The 16,232-nt window shown below is 41.2% G+C and overlaps 1 protein-coding gene across 1 annotated transcript in view; it reads right to left on the bottom strand.

Annotated features, from left to right (window-relative positions):
* Positions 1-16,232, bottom strand: part of gpc3 (glypican 3) — a 103,226-nt gene that overhangs the window by 74,030 nt on the left and 12,964 nt on the right. The gene's annotated exons all lie outside the window — the stretch shown is intronic.

Here is a 16,232-nt window from a genome sequence, read left to right as displayed (position 1 = left end):
AGATGAATGTTTTTTTCATACATATTTATACAGACTAAAGTGGACAAGATGTCACGTGAGGAGCGGATTTTGGATCCGGAAGCAGGCAGGAGACAAAAGCGGCAAAGTAAAATTTTTTGTATCCAAAAATTTAAAGTTTAAAAAACACAGCAAAGCTGGACGCAGCAGCTCATAGAAGGCTTAACGTTCTGACAACATTGTAACTGAGTAACTCCAGCTTATGTACAGAAAAACAAGGCCAGCCCAGTGTGACCAACTAAAGACCCAAAGCAACAAACAACATCAAGGAGAGAGCAAAACTCTGCCACAGTCACAACACACGAGTAGGAATGTGCCCATGGCATTTGGTCATAGTTTTCAGATATTTAACGACATTCTAGTTTGTTAGACTCCACAGCCCCCGCGGCTAGTAGCTCTTCTTTTTTTATCTTTAAAACAAACAATATCTGAAAAAATATATACATTTCAGCTGCAACTTTCTTAAATGAGCATATTGTACAATGTTTTTTTTAACTCTATCAGTAACAGCCAACTCTAGACTCCTTTTTTTTTTTATCTTAAGTCTTGGAAAATTTGAAAAAAAATAAGTATCTGGTGTTGATCATGTGGAGTGTGAAAAGACATAAATATGTCTTTGGGAGTGAATGAGTTTTAATTTTGGTGCAAGTTTATTTAATTTTTTTTAAACACTGAAAGCGTTTCTAATTTCTTAATGAGATGTTTTGTGGGATAAGAAAACCAAAATGATAACACTCTCTTTGGGCATTTAAAAAGAGTAAGTGCAGTCTTGGCACTGCAAGGGAGACTAACACGAGAAGTGACAGGCGTGGTGAACAATGCAGCAGCTCGATGTTGTGGATTTAATGTTTCTGTTCCTCAATTCAGTGTCGCTCCAAAAGCATCAAAGAAGCTGCTTCTCAACCGCCATTCAAAGTCTGTAGACTTTCAAATGACATTGACAGTCAAAGTGTCTCCTGCACAGCAAGAGTTACATGGATTGTCTTTCTTTTGAAAGTATTCAATGACTGTTTTCTTTTCCACATTATTTTATGTCAGACACAAAGAGACTTCCAGAGAGACCCCGGGGGTGGGGAGCAGAAAAGGGAATTCTTTTTAGCAAAATAACTTTGAGAGAAAGTAATTTTCTGACATGCCGTGTCGTGTTCATCCCTTTCGGTGTGTTCCCAAGGCTTCCTATTATTTTTCAAAGAACAGAGTAGCTCTCTGTCAGAGTGACTCAAGAAGAAACGGTCAGGGTCACTGTCTACAAGCAGCCCACAAATAATTTGTTTTTGTAGTCGGGAATGAAAGGTTCTTTTCGTCTGCACTTTTCTGTTCAAAATCCAGATTCCAGTGATGCTGCTGGTTTGAACAGATACAAAAGAAAGCGCTAAAAAAAGACTTCGCACAACTTTGGATGATTTTGTTCTGTGTCCATTCATGCAGATGTATTTCTTCGTTGTTGGCTGTTTATGTTTGAGACAATGAGCCTCATTGACAAATTGTTCTTAAGAGCAAACTTATTCTTATAGCCCCGTTACAATATGCACTCTGTGAATCACGTGACATTTACCGATGTTTTCTTATGAACACTCCACAGAACACGACTGGAATTCATGAAACTCATTCGAGTCTCCTCCAACAAGAAATTGAACCTCCCATTTGCTCCTGTTGCTGGCAGAGATGTGTCCCTCGAGCCGGTCCTTGGCCTCGAGGACCGGCTCGAGGACCGAGGGGCGGTCCTTGGTCCTCGGCCTTGAGGACCGGCTCGAGGACCGAGGGGCGGTCCTTGGTCCTCGGCCTTGAGGACCGCTCGAAGACTGAGGGGCGGTCCTTGGTCCTAGGTCTTGGCCTTGGAGTCAAGTCCTTGTCCTTGACCTCGGATTGCCGGTCCTCTGACACAATGAGGGATAAAGCATCGAAACCCTTGTATAAGGACCGCAAAAATCCCAAAAGAATCTAATAAATTCCATCCAAGGAAACCCATATTGATGGATTTACTCTGGCACTTTAAAAGGGCAGGTCTGCCACTGACAGGTAACAGTTAGCACAGCATATAAAGAGCAGCATCACAGTTAGTTTCAATCACGGTTTGTTGCGTTCGCGATCTGCAGTTTAAATAGCGTGTAAAGCCTTTCTGTAACAGTGGTGTCTTTTATTTAGTTATTTTTGCACAGACGTCACGTTTGTGCGGTTGCATTAGAATGTTTGTTTGAACCAAGTAATTTGCGTTACAGTTGGAGTCAATAATGTCCGCAGTTCACTTCCGGGTTTGGCCGTTGGGATTTGGAGTCCTTTTACTTGATGTGTTTTGTGTGTTTGTGATGTGGTGTGTTAGTGTGTTTCTTCTAATTTACTTTAGTTTTGTTTTGTTTTGTTTTCAGTGTTGGGGGAGGTGTACACAACAGATGACGTTATGTGCGTATGCGGGCTATTATTTTAGTCCGCAAACTGAGGAATCGCGCGGATGAAAGTTTGAGATGGCGGCGAAAACAACTTACCAAGGTGTACTAATTACGATATTTAAGAAAAGGTACTGCATATTTGATTTTTCGTATGAATCATCCAATGGGCGTATCACTAAACTTACCTGTGACGTATGCACAGAACGGGAGAGTGAAATACAACGCGAGGCACGATTACGAGGAAAATTGATCATTAGATTTGTAGGCTAATCGCTGTGAAAAATATTATGAAACAGTATTGTTTATTCTATAATTTACTGGTTGTAGCGTGGTAACTTTATGAATAAAACAGTCGTCACAAGGTGTCCTAATGCTAATGTTAACTGTTGGTAGAACTAATGATGACGTGTGTTAAATTCTTTCGTCAAATTGATCGTAGATTACACATGCATCGTCTTGGGAAGAGGATGTCAAGCCACATCAATACATGCCTGTATTAATGATTACCAGTCAATTAATCTTTGCAGTGTGAGATTGGAAAAATACTCTGAATGTGCCACATGAGTACACCAGTTTTTGATCCATTTATTTTTTGGAATAAACCTGGAGTACACAGCTGCTGATGTAATGTTCATTGTTAATGCATAGTTTTCAAACATTGACCCTTGAAACATTATACTTTTGAGTTTCGGAATTCTTGATTATCAATATCAGTCAAAATAGAAAAATGGGTTCCCATGATGAACGTTTACGGAACACAACATTTGTTATCGTGGTTTCCCATTGGGTAATCCGACGGAACCGAAAAACGGTTACCATGAATTTCTGAAATCCTCAGGCCTGCTCCTGAATTATTAAAAATTTTTGCAGCTTTTGTTTATCATTGTATGTTCTGTATATGTTGTTGTTTGTGTTATTATCATATGCAATTGAATAAGTAGACTCTTTCAGAATTCGAAATTTGGGACACTCTCAATGCATAATGGGACTCATACTTTTCTGATCAGCGAGTCCCTGTGAGTGCTGCCGGTAAACTGTAAAATTATCACTGAGAGATTACCGCTTTTTCTGCAGTCAGTGATCGACTTCTATGCAAAGTCATTTCTCAACTTGTGTTCCGTGCCATGTCATGCCTGTTGAGTGTTGATTTACTTCATATTAAACGACTGCACTAAAACATTAATTCATAAATGTATACCATATGATTTTATTTTTTTCTCTCCGTATATATAACACGTACCCTGACTGTTCTACTCTTTGCATAAAAACACTTAATTCAAGCATTAGGGAGTGCAAAGGGTTTTAATGGAGGGGTGTTGCAAATCATGAGGACCTGCCAAGTGGTATGATAGCATTGTTTTATACTAGAGCTGTCAGTTTAGCGCGTTTTTATTGGCATTGATTTAAATGAATTTTAACGGGATTACATTTTTTCTCGCGAGATTAACGCGGCACACGTCACAAGCGGATGTTACGTTGCTCTATAAATACACCAGAACAAAACAACAAGCGCGCTGCAGAAGTCCACGCCCATGTCCGTTTTGCCAGCCACGGCAGCACGAGACACCGAAAACGGATACTTAAAGAGTTTATGAATGGAAAGTTTACTTTTAAAAAGTTGCCCGATTGCTCCACTGACAAGACCAAAGTTATCTGTTCTTCTCTCTCTCTGTATCATGCAGGTATACGATGTATGCCACTGACACGATTGTTACTTGTTTGGAACTATTTTGTGTGGAAGGTTACAGTGTTCTGCGTCCATATAAATAGAGCGGGTGGAGCTTCTCTATGTTTGTCTGACAGTGGTAGCGACCTAGCGAAAATAAAACGTCTCCAGTGTTGTCATCGAACCAAGTGTAGTCATTCGAAATGAGGTCTACACAAAAACCGTAGAGAGACTTCCGCACAAGAAGGACCAACACAATCAACATAGCCTGACTGTGTTAGGGGGAGTGACTCCCCCCCGCTTTCAGAATGGTTTGCCCCAGCAGCACGGGGAAAGTGCGTGCGCTTTTTTGGACGGCGGGCAGTTTTGAATACAGCGGCACATAATGAATACTGGTGTCTGGTGTCTCGTTATTCTTCAACAAACATACAGAAACAGACTGCTGTGTTCAAAGCAAACTTGAGAAAAACGAAGTATGCAACCATGGTTTAAATCCACTATAGGCTGAGTACTAGTTTACCTTAGATGTGCACTTTATAATGTTATATTGCTCTGTTTTGATTTTATAAAAAAAGCTGTTAAAGCAGCTGTTTTGTGACAAAATATTGTTTTCACTGTTGTTGATGGAGAGTAATATTGTGTGAGAGATTATGTGTGAATAACTGCAACCGATTTTCAATGTTCATGTAAAATTGAAAATCGAAGTTGTTATTTTAGTAAATATTTGCATTTGGCACATAGAAAATTGATTCATGATTCCATGTTGATGAGAGCATTAAAATGGGGGAAAATAGGACAAAAAATGTAAAAGGAAATTCAGAAACGATAAAAAATGTTTGAGTAATCATGATTAATTTTTTAGTCCATTTGAGTTAATTATGACAGTTGCATTTTTAATTAGCTTAAATATTTTAATCGTTTGACAGCTCTATTTTATACATGTCCTCGGCTAAGCCTCAGTTTCAAAATCAGTCCTTGGTCATTGGCCTTGGCCTCGGAGGCAAGTCCTTGGTCCTTGGCCTCGGAAAATTTCTCAAGTCCTTGGCCTTGTCCTTGCCGCGGAAAAGTTTCCAAGTCCTTGGCCTTGGCCTTGGCCTCGGACTCAAGTCCTTGGCCTTGGCCTCGGGTTGCCGGTCCTTGGACAAGACACTGGTTGCTGGATCGTCAGCACTCTAGCTACTGCGAGGATGAGCAACTGGAACGATGACACCATTTTTCATCAATGCAACTGAGGAACCACACACTTCCTAAACACATGAATAACAAAAATGCCAATTATAAACGGGACACGATATGTCCCTTTTTTTTTAACGAGCAAATGTACAAAACAGTATCTTAATATATGTCAATGCTCTAATGCACATATAAAAGAAACGCTCCTCAACTCCAAAGGCTTTGAAGCAAACAAAAATAGCCTCCTGTTAATCCCCCCCACAACACACACACAGCATGAAAAGGGGCTGCATAAGAAGAGAAAACTGCTGAACAACAAACCAACAAGAACTCATTTTATACACGTTTTCACAAAAATCAACTCACCCAAAGCTTTAAATATCATGTTTTTCCTTCATGTATTTCAAAATCTCCATCAATCATTAGACCAACTTGCGCACCTTTAAAACAGGGTGCAGTATGGGGATATCAAGCTCACTTTGCTTTTTTGGAGGGACCTTAATAAAAGTTCCTTGTGGGTGCGACATCCGTACTGCAACTTGTCAAAGCCACCATATGCATTTGTGACACGATGACACTACAACTTAGTAACTCGGCATGTACTGCAAACGAGCTGCCAATGGTTCTTTGAAAAAAAAAAGAATAAATCCAATATTTTTCAATCACTGTTTTTGTACTTTTGATATCGGCGCTGGGGTAGTGACTTAAAATCTTTCATGCCTGATAGCATCAAACTAGCCAGACAGGTGTACGCTTAAATTTGGTGAAAATATTCCCTGCACTACACATTTTTATCATTTTCATAAATTATTGGAGGGCCACTCCGGAGTTTGGCCGTGCGCCACATGGCCACCTGTTGCTCATCTCTAACCAACTGTGTGTGTAATTCGTTTCCCACGTTACCGGTACTTTTCAGTTTTAGATTCGGCTTCTCTGGCACATACGTAGGTGATAGGTGACTTGAGCCAGACCGCCGATGTGTCGCTGTGACCATTTTCCTGGCTCTGCATCTTCCTATCTATCTACACTTTGGCGCACATATCGAGGTAAAACCAATTAGGGCCGCAGAGTCACACATTGTCACATGGGCAAGCCGGAGTGCCATCCCAACCCTGGAGCTGTGCAGCCAAGAGTATAAGAGTAGTAATCATGGGGGAAGGATTCACATCTTCCTAACGCAATCTATAAGAAAAAAGCTCCACGGCTATGTGTCGATCTTCCTGCCATCCCTTATTTTTGTTAAGCAAAGAATTCTGGTATATAATAAAATAATTCAAAACTCTGGTAAGCTAGTCACTGTAAGTATAATACAGCGAGCAGTAAATATAGAAGGACCAGGCGAAAGGTTCCCACAGAACTCCAGCCTTTCTCCTGGGTTGGTCATTAATCCTGACAGAGCCTCGAATTTTGACCCTTCTTCACCTTATGAAGGCCTCCACACTCATACAAGAGTGTTGTAAGCAGATCGAGTCACAATCACACCCCGGGAGTCTTGTACCCAGTTTGTTCGGAAATGTTGTGGTTAAACCCAACACCTCTCCTGGGCTTTTAACGGGCTTGGGCTTGATCTCGCTGCATGCGCGTCATCTTTTTAAAGTGCTGCATCTCGTGCACCTCTGAAAAATAGATGAATATACTGTAAGTGATGCTGCTTTGTATTAGAGCAAAGTCTGCCTTCTCACTGCAGGAAGTACGTCATCCATCTCTGAACGTAAAATGTGTCAAAAAACAAATGTTTCATGGGAAGAAGAAGAGAAAAAAAACTTTTGAAGCACAACATTGAATTCCATATAGCAGAATACTAAAGAGGGTCCCCATCTTTAAATTAATGAATAATGATGGCTGCATTCTTCGTTTCAGTGTAACGATGGAAATGTATGGAGGATTTTGAAAAGTCCACAGTTCTCAGCCAAAGCTTTGCAAAACCCACCTTGCAAAGCGCAGCACAAGCGAATAAGAATAGAAGGGGGAAATCAGATATGACCTCTTCACAAGACCCATGACCAGCCAGCAAACCTTCACAGTTGAAACTGGATCATGCAGTTTTCCCCTCCAAATAAGCTCATTGTTTTTCAATTACTTCACACAAGAGTGAAGGCGTATGCACCGAACAGCCGCTTAGAGTGTACTGCCTTTTTAGAGCCCTTGGAGTGGGGCGTAGAGGTGATGAAGTGCGCTCCCGCATGGGGATTTACATGGGCAACGACAAGTGAGACCTGGAAGAGTGTGATTGGGAGTGCACATTGACATTGGATGTCTGTGCTTTTCACGGATTGTACATAACCAACACCTCGTTTCAGCATTAGGGTGAAGGTATATGCACTTGGCATCCAAACACCAAAAGCCACGGTTCAATGATCAAATTTGTGGTCTTGCCAGCTGACTTGCAGCAGCGTCTTGGATGGGGAAAGGCAGAGCTGTCAACCAATCACCACCTGGTGATGAGTTAGCTACGATGGTGGGGGAAGGATCCTGGTCTGGCATGGCAGATCCAAACGTATTGTTAGACTCTGTTGGGAAAGTCCGACGGAGTCTTATGTCAGGAGGTGTTTCAATTCCTACTCCGGCAGAACTTTGAGCACATCAAGGGGACAGACGAGTACGAGTTTATCATGTTCCTTGCTTCCATGCCGCAGTTTAGTGCAGCAGCATATCCAACGAAGAACCAAAAAAATGAAGTAATATTATGCATGAAAACAATGGTGATTTTTTAATCAGTTTTTGATGTCAGGCTGCAATGCCACTTTGCTTGGCTGATAAATGTGTAAATCTAAGTTTAATGTCCGCTCCTTACCACACATCTGAAGTCGAGGTGGCTGTAGTGAAGGCCTCGACGGTTCATCCTTATATTTGATAGGAGAACAGTGAGATCAGTCAAACGGCAGTGAGGAATACTCGAAAGACAGACAAGCCAACAAAGAACACTTGACCTCATTGTATAAAAAGTCATTTCGGATCGGGTGTTTTTCTCTTCTCATTAATGTGAAGTCTTTGTGTTGCACTGAGACATTCTTAATGGAAGCCCTTTGCTCTGCCGAAGAACTGTGTCATGACTACAGAAATACGACGAATGATGGGGGTACTCTCAAGTTATTAACACTGCATGGACTTTTGAACTCTGTCTGACTTCAGAGCAGGGATGAACACGTGAACAGAAAGAATGTGTGATAAGCTCGGTAAATGCTGGTCAAAACCTCCATGATTCGATTTCTTTTAAAGTGCGCACAACAGAGTGTACAGTATACAGATTCATCACCAAGTGAAAGGACGGGGTCAATACATTCACCTAATTTACCTGCTACAAGACTACAAATGCAAAATAACGAGACTCCCTGCGGAGGTTGACAGGTAGTAAAACAGCACAAGGGTTCTGTGATGGATGACAGTGAGAGATGCTGCTCTGGGACAAGAAGACAGGTAACAGCATGGAGACTCATGGGAAGGGGGTTGTGGGGGCAAGTGGTTTGAGTGACAGGGTGACACTGTCAGCTCCTCTGCATCATACTCTTCAGGGGGTCCTCGAGTGTGTTGTGGTGAGTAAAGCGCTGCAGTGACAAGAGTTCCACAAATGTAACTAGGGCATGTTTTACTGCTCTTGTTCAAATTCCCTCAAGTGGACCCAGTGAGGCCAACATGTCGCCAGCACGTCGTCGTCAGATCCTCCAAAGCCTGCACAGCCAGAGGCCCTCCCTCAAGGACGATGCACAACCCTCGGGTGGCTCATTCCAACTCACAACAAAACATTTCAGACTCATAATGAAAACGTACTAAAACACAAGTTCATCTCCATCCACTTCCACCCTGCGTCTTGGCCATCCGGCGGGGGATAAATTATGAATGAACGGCCGCCGAGTCGGACGGGATCGATAGTAACAAGGTCTGAATTTGCCATGAAATGTTTTTCCTGTTTATTTCTTTTACAGCCTTTCCCATCTGTATGCTGGTTTGTCCCTGAGAAGAACAAAAGCCCAATGTCAAAGAGTCATGGATGCTCGAGAGAATAACAACTTTAACAGCTGTAATGAAGATTCCGCAAAAATCCGATCCAGTACACTGCAGATGATGTGAGAGTTAATCGAGCACTCTGATCGAGCCACCAGTCCACTGACAGGCCGACCGGGAATCAACTGAGGGTGGGTGGGGTAATGGAGCTCGCCGGAGTGCTCCCCGCTTCACGCCACTTAGCCTCTCTTCTATCCGAGGGAGGCAGAGGTGCTCCTACGGGACTCTGCGCAGACTCCTCGCAACCCAAACATTTCTCCTCACATCAGTCACGCCATGCAGGCAGAGAAACACGTAGAGCTTCTCTACGCCACTCCTCTTTCTTCAGTCTCGCTGTGTAACCCAATTAGTCTTTGCTTGACCTTGACATCCACTCACAGTCCTGCTGGGCTAACATGGTGTCCTTCTTCATCACTCAATATACTCTAAGTATGGACAATTCTACCTTTGGCTGCAGCCTCAAAGCTGGCTGGGACTCCACTGATTTCTTTCAAAGCATTTACTGCTGGCTGACATTTTTATAAACCACGCCAGATGCTGCTGCTGATCTTATCACGCATCTAATTTTGTGATTTTTGGAAAGATGTGTGAAAGAATACCAAGTTTAAAAGTTTATTTATCCTGGCATTGTCCCGTTTCGCTTGCACATAAAATGTCTCTGGTGTGAAATATTTCCAGGCTCTCTGTGTAAAAGGGTGATGGTGCTGCATTTGAGGTTGATGGGAAGTACGACATATCCCACTTGGAGAACTCAAAATATTCTGGGCAAAAATAACATGGTTGATGATCACAGTGTAGTAATGTGTTTGTGAAGAAACAACAATAATATTAGCGGGCATGACAGCAAAATTTCACCCATATTTGGTTGCCCAGAGCTTTTTCTTTTAACTTCGTGCAGGAGAAGTAACATAGGAAATCGAATATTTTTCTTACAGCATACAATACTGCAATGGATTTTGACCAGAGATGGATCGGCTCGCCAAAATGTTCCTCAAGTAAGAGTAGAACATTAAGGCAAATTCTTCAACAAGAAATGCTCCTATGCACTGTACATAAACTTTCTTTATGCTCTAAAAACAGCACAGTAGGCTAACCAGGCAGCAATTACATGGAAAAACCAGAACATCTTTTTTTCTAGTCCGTAAAGTATTCATAGATTGAAAGTGAGGCCAGTGGTGGTCCAACTCAATTTTTCTGCCACATTTCATGTAAATTAGTCACTTTGAAAACATTGCTTCTGTGTGGGGCAACTGGGGCCACAGAGACTTGCTGTGCAGTCATGTGACTGCCTGTCTCCGTTTGATTGATGAAGTGGAGTCAAACATCGCGAGTGGTAACCTTGGACTATTGAAACAGATTCCTGTGACAGCACCCAGGGCATAAGTCTCTCTGTGTAGACCACGCAAGTAACAATAGCTTTTGAAAAATAATGAAGCAGCGAGCAGAATGTACAGTAACTCATTGCTATTAAGCAAAAGTCACATTCCTTCATTACAAAACGGTCCAAGTACAAAGTATGTCACATTAAACCTATTCAGACAAGTACTGTACAATGTATTCAAAAAGTTACTGAAGTAAATTGAAAGCAGTAAATACCGCGCCTTTTGACACACCATTTTGGTCATCTCAACTGTTGATTGTCTTCAGGATTATTCAATGATGAAACAAATTTTGTCATAACTATAACAGTAGATTTGTCAATCATCAGGAATGATATAATTATTTGGCTACATCAAAATATAAGGAAGCTGTATATTTATTTCATTGTCATCAATAGAGGTGGGCGGGGAGGGAGGGGTTGTTTTTTTTTTCTTTTCTTTTTTTTTTAATCATTTTTCAATCAAACCATGTCATGAGATGGGCAGGTTTAGGATTATTTGGCCATGGCAGAATATAAGTACCATTGTTTGTTTTTTTCTCCAAAAAGCTCATCCCCTCCACCCAACCAACCATGGTTGTTTTGGCTCGATGGGTGAGCTCATGTTGCATAAGCAAATGAATATTTCATATGCAGATATTAACAATTCATCACTTTGGTGGCAGATGGTCAAAGGCAAAAGACAAGCAGTGAGGTCACAAGTTGAGAACAGAAAGAACCGTAGAAACTGAAGTGAACAATTCACAGGGAGCTACTCACTCAATTTTTAAACTCGCACTGCAATCTACCTCTGTTAAACAACTTAGACGTGCGAGTAAAATGACATCAGAGTGCACTTTGCCAAAGCCTGAGATGCTTTTCACCAGACCTTGAAGATTGATCTAAGAGCAGAGGTCCCAAATCACAACTTGACAAAAAGTAAGCACAAAGAAAAAGATTGTGGTCTTGATGAGGTTGAACTCACTAAACTCAAAAGAGTTTGATCAAAAGGTGGGACGACTTTGAATTGAAAAGGCTCACAAACTTTTTCAGCTCCGGCACATCAATTGTAAAGATACTGTACTGCATGTTGAGGCTTTACCTGAAGACTTTTGAGAAAGGAATTATATTTGGTCATGTGAAGCAAAATTGACGTTGCACGGGTCACTAAGTGGAACCATGTGATTTCTCCAGGTCCACCAAAAAAGACAGGATGGAGACTTAGCCACCGCCCCCTCGCTCCCCCACACCCCTTCACACCCCCCCCCCCATCCCTCCAAAAGGTTCGAATCAATGTCATGCATGATGTAACATCAGCATCTTGTGCATGCTCATTGTATCAAAGGACTACCTCTGCACATGTTTTGTTTTCCTTCCTCAAAAAGAAGCAGCACCTTCAACAACAGCTGTTGAGTGACCAATGTGACAAGAGAAAAAGACAGACAACGGACGTTATTTGAAAAAAGCTGACTCTCATTCAAAACAGTAAAACCCAAAGTCACTTTTGGTGGCCTTGTGGTTCGAATTTCTACCTACAGGTCTAAGGTTCAGTGTTGGGATCTCATTTCTGGCCTTCTTGTGTGGGGATTGCAGGTTGTCTCGGTGTCACACAGTAAACTAGGATAGACTCCAACTCACCAGCAACCCGAACAAGTGGAATGGCGAATAGAAAATGGATGGAATGGCGACTAGCTTTTAGAGGGTTTGAGTTGAACCCTGGAACAGATGAGTTCTATTTTGGCGATTCCCTAAGGGAAAAATTGGTTGGAACAGTCTCACATTCTGGAACGGACTTTCCACCTTAGAGGTGTCACTATACTTATATATGAAGGCAGTAAATATCGTAGTATACAAGTGTTACAAACATAGACATTCATTGATCAGGATTATATGTAAAAAAAAAAATTCAGGTTAGTTAAAGCATAATAATTTTGCTTGAAAAGGGCAGCCTGGTGGTCCAGTGGTTAGTGCGTCGACCTCACAGTGCAGTGAGTGGGTTCGTGGGTTCAGTCCCAGCTCCGTGTGGTGTTTCCATGTTCTCCCCGTGCCTGCGTGGTTTTTTTCCGGGTACACCATTTTCCTCCTACATTACCAAAACATGCATGGCAGGCTGATTGGACACTCTAAAATGTCCCTAAGGTGTGAGTGTGAGCGCGGGTAGTTGTTCTTCTCTGTGTGCCCTGCGATTGGCTGGCAACCGGTTTAGGGTGTCCCCACCTAGTGCCCGAAGACGGCTGGGATAGGCTCCAGCACGGCCGCCACCCTCATCAAGATAAGTGTTGAAATATTTATTTGAATTTCTTCACATTTCATGAGTGCCATTGTACTCTCATGGATAAAGTACAAATTACATTTCCATGGGAATTAATAGTGTGAATATGATTTGCCTTTACTTTGTTCCCTAAACTGACTCATGTTTAGTCAAGTCAGCATGACCAACCTCTCAGCTTCTCTGTGACAGGAGAATCAGTACAGTCAACAATGAAATACAAGAAAACCATGTCGCATTGATACAGATTTGTCAGTTTTATTGCTTTTCAGTTTGCATCCATGTACTTTTTAGATTTTAGAGACATGCATGCGAGGAAATGGTATGTATTTGGCAGCTAACGGAACATATGGAAATACCCAGGGTTAATTGGGAGAAGCTCATTTGCTCATTGCCCATGTCAATATGGGGCATTCCCTCTCTTGACAGCTCTCCATCCCGACTCATGTCATCAGACAGCCCAAAAAACAAAAGGCTCCTTCTCTCAGCTGGAGATGGGAGGAGCTGTCAGTCCCTTCTGCTCTGTTTGATGAGAGCATTTCAAATGACACTTTGATCCTTGCTGCATACTGTTTGTTTTTCCTCCATGATGAAATTCAGCTCGAGAGGCATGCAACAAGGCACATCATTAAAATGTGGCTCAAACACCGAGAGCTACTATGCTTGTCCTGAAAAAACACTCGTGACAATTTTGGGTCACATCAACATAAAAAACAGTGCGGTGGGTGGTGTAGGAGTTTACAAATGAATAGAAACCATGTATTCTCACACGCGAAAAATAGTCCGCCGTGGTGACACAACGACTCAAGTGAAAAACATTTTTTTTTCTTTTAAGAGAATAAATGATCTTAGGATCTCAAAAGGTACAAATATATGGCTCATTCCAGAATTCGAGGACATTTTAGCTTCCAAATTCTTGAAAAAGACACCTTCACTTTTCTGATTTTCTGCTACATATTCATCAACAATCGGTAATATATTTTCAAAGGCTTTGATTCGCTCATTTTTGATCAATTGTACAATTTTTATTTCATGATTACCGGTACATATTTTTTTAGTGGTACTTGTAATCACAGTAACAGCATTGAAGGAAAGAGATTTGCAAATCGGACGAATGTTAGCGTTCCGTCAGGAGTAGAAGCTAGCTTTTTAGCTAACTGTTGCTGCTGACCAATCCATGCACTTTCCATTCTTTTGGAAGATTATTTCTTAATGTGAAATACAGTGTATCATGTTATTCACTGCTTTCCTCTTCTTCAACCATGCTAAAAATGCTATGGTAACGGGTGCGTGCAGTTGGTGCGCACACATACCATGAGTAATTATTATTTAAAATATGACATTTATTAAAACAAATGCTCCAATGGGTCCAAGAGACGAAATAAAATTGTGAAATTTAAGTTTCATTTTGACGGATTTATTTGAGATTCAATTTGGTGATGGATGTTGGGACAAGAGAAAATGGCATTTTAGGGGGTACTCCAGACTTATTTGGTATTATTTAAACTATTTTCAAGCATTTGTTTTTGTTTTTTTGTATTTTGTATGTGGATGATTTAAATTTTGATTGTTGGGACACATGTCCTCCAATTCTGGAATGACCCACATGCCTAACACAGGCTAATTCTAAATCTCCCATTACTTTCAATTATTTTTCTTTTTGTTTCACCGACGTTGTTGTTCATCAGGGAGAAATTATGACAACACTTTTAAAAGCATTAGAAATGCTCACAAAAGTTATCCGAATGTCTTATTCCTCCTTCATATTCAAAACAAGCAAATCCTTCACAGCAGAGATCAGCTCAGGATGAATACAACACAACACATTCACTCTCAGACGAGAAGCCACCCTTTGTTAAGCGCACATGTAAGATGAGCAGGCCAAAGTGTGTGTGTGTCTCACAGAGCCTCTTTTCTTTCATAATTCCACTTTTGAAGAATTTTTACCCCATGCAGTGATGACCGGCTGAAATATTATCTACAGAGAGACAGCCGTCATGTTTGGGTTGGTCAAATAGAAAGACAGAGTTTGATTAAAAAGGTACATTCTAAATGGACTTTAAACAGGGTGCCAGCTTTGTTGCTAAGAAGGAAGCCGGGGCCTCCTGTGGAGACAGGAGAGCTTGGCAACCTACATAAAGCCTGTAGGGATAAGACAGACTTTTTGCGAAGCCAAACAATGAACAATGAGAGCACTGACACTAAATAAAAACCAAGTGATATTTGGGTATAATGTGTTAAATGATTCATATGCTAATCGTTAAAGGCTAGCTTTATTACATGAAAAAGGATCCCACACATCCCTCACAGTTAACTAGCCTGCATGATGAAAACAAGGCTAGCTACCTGGTCCACTTTTTGGCCTTTTTTTAAAAAAATTACAAATCAAGCTTCGGTGCATTAGTCACTATGTACAGTATCATTTAAAAACATAAAAGAAAATTACATCGTACCATCAAAACCTTCAAAGCAGTAAATCATATAAAACAAGCACACAAAGAGGCTGTGTGAGGGAGGCAATGGTTTTTCAAAGTTTGCAAATGTGTTCAATAAAGCAAGAACTACTGTTTATGTCATGCATACATAAATATGTAAGTATGTGTAACAACCAATCACAGTAAATGCTTTAAATGTTGCTTGAATGTAACTATTTCTTATATATAAATGTAAGCTCATGTGTTTTCTTTCTCCTATTCTTGTCAGAGACTTAACTGCTTCAAATGGACACTGGAGGCTGAGCGATAGGACCTAAATCGTAACTACTCCAAAATTGCCTCGCCCCCTAAAAAAAAATCTGAATTGAAAACTGGCCACTTTACAGTGGAAATACTGTAGTGTCATAAAGTCCAGTTTTTCTTAAAGAGTACGCCTTGAAAGGGAATTTCCGATGATCTGATATCGTCCTCTGTCGAAAATCAAGCTTCGGCCGCATATCGAGCTGAAACAATCATAAGTGATTGTAGCTGAACCAATAAGAAGATAGATAAACACACTCGTCACAGCGCCAGCCGGATGGTTTTCTGGAGGTGACTCTTCAAACCGATTGACTAAGAGAAGAGCCAGCGATTTCAGTGGTGTACGTGTGGTCAACACCTGCACTCGAGGTCCTGAAGGCACTGGACGAAAGAATATGTGCATGGCAGCAAATCAAAGATGAAATCTGATCGGACAGAAAAAAAACAAAAAGAAATACCCACAAAGGATTGGAAGCCTCGCGGCAAAGTCATAAGCACTGAAATGAAGACAATACACTGTTCGAAATAAATTATTTCCACTTCATTTAAGTTGTAAATTTAAGTCTGTGTTTCTGATAGTGTTTGTGCCTCAAGGCCTTGAGTGAACGCCACCACTATCATTATA

This window comes from Hippocampus zosterae, chromosome 1 (genome assembly GCF_025434085.1).
Source record: "Hippocampus zosterae strain Florida chromosome 1, ASM2543408v3, whole genome shotgun sequence".
NCBI classification, from domain to species: domain Eukaryota; kingdom Metazoa; phylum Chordata; class Actinopteri; order Syngnathiformes; family Syngnathidae; genus Hippocampus; species Hippocampus zosterae.
This window is presented reverse-complemented; position numbering and strand designations above follow the sequence as displayed.